This window comes from Lissotriton vulgaris, chromosome 3_1 (genome assembly GCF_964263255.1).
Source record: "Lissotriton vulgaris chromosome 3_1, aLisVul1.2, whole genome shotgun sequence".
NCBI classification, from domain to species: Eukaryota; Metazoa; Chordata; class Amphibia; order Caudata; family Salamandridae; genus Lissotriton; species Lissotriton vulgaris.
This window is the reverse complement of record NC_141689.1, coordinates 1,047,362,990-1,047,367,128: the sequence shown is the minus strand read 5'-3', so window position 1 is coordinate 1,047,367,128 and position 4,139 is coordinate 1,047,362,990.

Sequence of the window (4,139 nt, the reverse complement as noted above, 5' to 3'; positions counted from 1 at the left end):
CCCCTTATCTCAATGATAAATTTGGCCCTGAGCGAGGGAAGCAACGAATCCTAAAGTTTTGCGAAATATTTCAACATTTCAAGAATGCGCATTGCGCCATTTTGAAGCAGAGGAGAAGCATGGCTGCCACAGACCTACGCACTGATGTGCCAAATTGTGATGAGAACGGAGCAAGAGTGTGAAGCAAAGTGCCCCTTCAACAACAACATACGCAAAGGACATTTTTCATAGGGCTCATTTTCGCAATGTGCTTAAATTATTTTTTCCACCTATCTGCTGCCTGCAAACCCACAACACGTGTTCGTGGAAGGGGATGGGGAGTGCAGCCCTAGTAATCATCCTGACTCGGTCCACGTGAATTGTGCACGGTTTGCAGGCCTGTTCAGCGATGACCGCGAGACATTTCTTTTTTTTTTTTTTTTTCTTTTTTTTTTTTTTTATTTCTGTAATTTTTTATTGTATAAAAAATATATATTTAAACAGTTCAATATAAGAAACTCAGCCGGGCCCTTGTAGATGGCAAATAAATGTTTAATAGTATTGCACAAAAATGTTCCAAAAAGCATGCACGTCCATGTCAAACACACACGGACAAATTACATGTTAAAAACACCCGCAGCTCCGCGGACAGCTGCTTCAGATCAGGGCATGTTTTCATGTCTAAATTATATTTCCCCTGGGAAAGAAGGCAGTCATTTCAATTCTGGCCTACCTATAAAAACGGGTTTGTGCAATTTTCTGGTTAAGTTCGTGTTAAAGATGAAAGCACCGCATTTTAGACGTTACTACCACGAATATGTTTTTAAAATATGAGCCCTCTGGCTTTTTCCCTAATTATTTGTAACGTAATTGGAGAGCAGGTATTTTTCGACTTTTGAAGAACTAAAAAAAGTTTTCCATTAAAAGGTTATTTTTATACTGAGCTTTGAATCGCACGTGTCTTACTTGTTGGTGCTTTATAGCTTTTCACCAAACAGCCCGCAGACATGACGTTTGCCTTTGGTGATGAGAAAGCTGATGCAGTCGCGCAAGCCCATTGTGAGATGAGTAGGCGCAGGCCATCCCAGTCAGTAGTGGCTGGTGTTGTGGAAGAGTGGCGGCAAGGCGGGTGGGGGGACAAAATAAATAAAAGAATAAAAATGTCCATTCTGCTTGCTGTGTCGCGCTCATCTGCTCTTCTTGCAAGCACAGGCTCCCAGACTCCAAAGCAGCCAATCCGGGCGCTGCTCTCATGTAATGACAGCAGTGTCAGGATTGGCCTGAGCGCTCCGAATTTGCGCTCCCAATGAGACTGGGAGCCTGGGCCAGCTCTCTCCAACCCAGCAACATGGATCGTGATGGCGACAGCTTCAGTGCTCATGACAGTTTGGCTGGCCCTAGGTGGCTGGTCAAACAGTCATGCGCACTGACAACAGTGCCCACCAGTCCTCTTGCAGCCTGTCATTCCCCCATTATGTAATGTTTTTTTATTTTTTTAGAGTTTTATATAGCGTGAAGTAGACCCAAAGATATTAGGTATCAGAGTGCTTTACATAGCACCAGTTGCGTTACATGAGGACATATTCATTTTTTGTTAGGCACAGGGAGATTAAGTCATTTGCCCAGAATCCCAGGATGTTGAGCGCGGATGTACGTTGTTACAACGCATGCTTTTAGCACGCATGCTGTAACAGCGCAAGTTTTAAAACGCATTCCATGACAACGCATTACACTAAGGGGTGTTGGATAGTGAATATTTTAATTTACTATTCCAACACCAGTCCCCGTGGACACTAGGGAAGGTCTTGGATAGTAAATTAAAACTATTCCCTATCCTAGAGCGCCCCCCAGTGTAATGCGTTGTAATGGAATGCGTTTTAAAGTCTGCGTTGTAATAGCACTGCGAGCTAAAAAGTTGCGTCGTAAACAACGTTTCCCATTGAGCGCCCCTGCCGAGACTCGAACCCGGTTCCCCAGCTTCCAAGTCAACCGCTCTAGCCCTAAGGCTGCACCCTCTCCCCATGGCCCCGCCCCAAAGACTGGACAAGAAAGGAAAAATAAAACGTGTTTATTATCTTTTTATTTTCCTTTCCTACCTTTTTGAGGCAGCTGGTGGGCGGGCGGACACTCCTCCGCCATAGCAGAGGAGCCTCCACCGACCCCAGCTAGTGCACTGTGTACAGCTTGGGAACTGTGCTTTGTCCTCACCTTCAAGCCTGTGACACAGCGTGAGCCAAGAACACAGGCAGAGAGGTCATCAGTTTAACCTCCGGATGGCCGGATTGAATGGACATTGTATTTAACCAATCCAATATAACAGGTGATAAGAAAAACCAAAAATAAGTACTCTGTAGGGGTGTCCTACCTTCTAGGGTAGGACATGTGCAACACTACAAACTGTATACATGACCTACAGCTAGAGGAGGTCACTGCATGTACTATGTAACTTTGAAGAGGTCACAAGGCCTTCAAATCCATGAGTACTGCCATGTTTAATAGAAAATATCACACATGCACTCTTTTGCCCTTGTTGTGTGTGGTTATTTTCCATAACATCTGCCTGCATGCTACATACAAGAAAGGCCCGATTGTATGCCAACATGAAAGAGCTAACTCTATATAGAGTGTGTGTGAGAGACATAGTCATAGAAACTAATATTCTGAATAATGCTAACAGTCAGACTTCGTGGTAAATAGCGAAAACCAAGAAAAATGCATTTAAATGCATTTTTCTAAGTTGCATGTTACACACACACATGTCCTTTGGACATGTGTGTGCGCAACATCAGTCTACATTGACATTTCAGGGGTGCAACAGGGTGTCCTTTGGACACCCCGGGCACCCTTGAAATCGCATCCTTATTTGCGAATAGCAAATTGCTAGCAATTTGCTAATCGCAAATAAGGAGGCTGTAGGAATCGCAATTTATTTTGCGATTTCTACATGAATCCTGATTTGCAAGTCCTTAATAGCGATTCCTTAATAATCGCTATTAAGGACTCGCAAATCGGGACATTGATGAATCTGGCCATTTGTTTCCAGGAAGGTATGAAGAAAGTTGCAGCCTGGATGAAAGACAGCTGACTGAAGCTAAACTCATAGAAGACCGAGGTCCTCATTCGCTGACCCTGCACCTCCACCTGGGACAACACGTGGTGGCCCTCCGCCCTCCGGAGCCCATCCACCCCCACAGACCATGCTAGGAACCTCGGCCTCATCCTTGACTCCTCCCTCTCCATGAACCGCCAGATCAACGCAATCGCCTCCACTAGTTTCAACTGCCTCTGCACCCTCCGTAAGACTTACAAATGGATCCCCCCGACTGCAGAAGGACAGTCGTCACCCACCACTCATCACCAGCAGAGTGGACTATGGCAACGCCCTCTACGCCGGAATCAACAAAACTCTTCTGAACAGACTCCAGACCATCCAGAACGCCACAGCCAGACTCGTCCTCGGGACACTGCGCCATGAGTACATGACCCAACACCAACGAGGCCTCCACTGGCTCTGCGTCGTGAAGAGGGTCACCTTCAAACTCCTCACTCACGCCTACAAATCCTTCTCACAATATCGGACCCAAATACCTCAACGAGAGAGTATCCTTCCACGCACCCAAGAGGAACCTCCGCTCCGCCGACCTCGCCCTGGCAGAGGTACCCCACATCCGCAGAAACAGAACCGGCGGGAGAGCTTTCTCCTACTTCGCAGCCAAAACCTGGAACGAGCTCCCTGAAAACATCAGACACTCCCCGACCCTGCACACGTTCAGGCAGGACCTCAAGACCTGGCTCTTCAACTGATCCGGAGCCGCCCCATGCCCACACCCCCCCCCAGCGCCTTGAGACCCTCACAGGTGAGTAGCGCTCTATATAAACCCCCTGATTGATTGAACTAATGCTACAACCTGTATTTTAAAAATACACTGAGATGTTCAACATTTCCTGTGTATGTAAGAAGGAACATACATAGTGCGTGTAACCACATTATATGCCTTAACCTATATCAGAAAATAACAAAATTAAACATTTGACTTGCCACACCAATATACATTTTTTACAATCTTTCACCCACGAATTGCGCCTTCTAGGAGAACACTACTGCTCTCTCTTTAGGGTTTGTCCCTGGTATACTATGTATTCTTAACACCTATATCTCA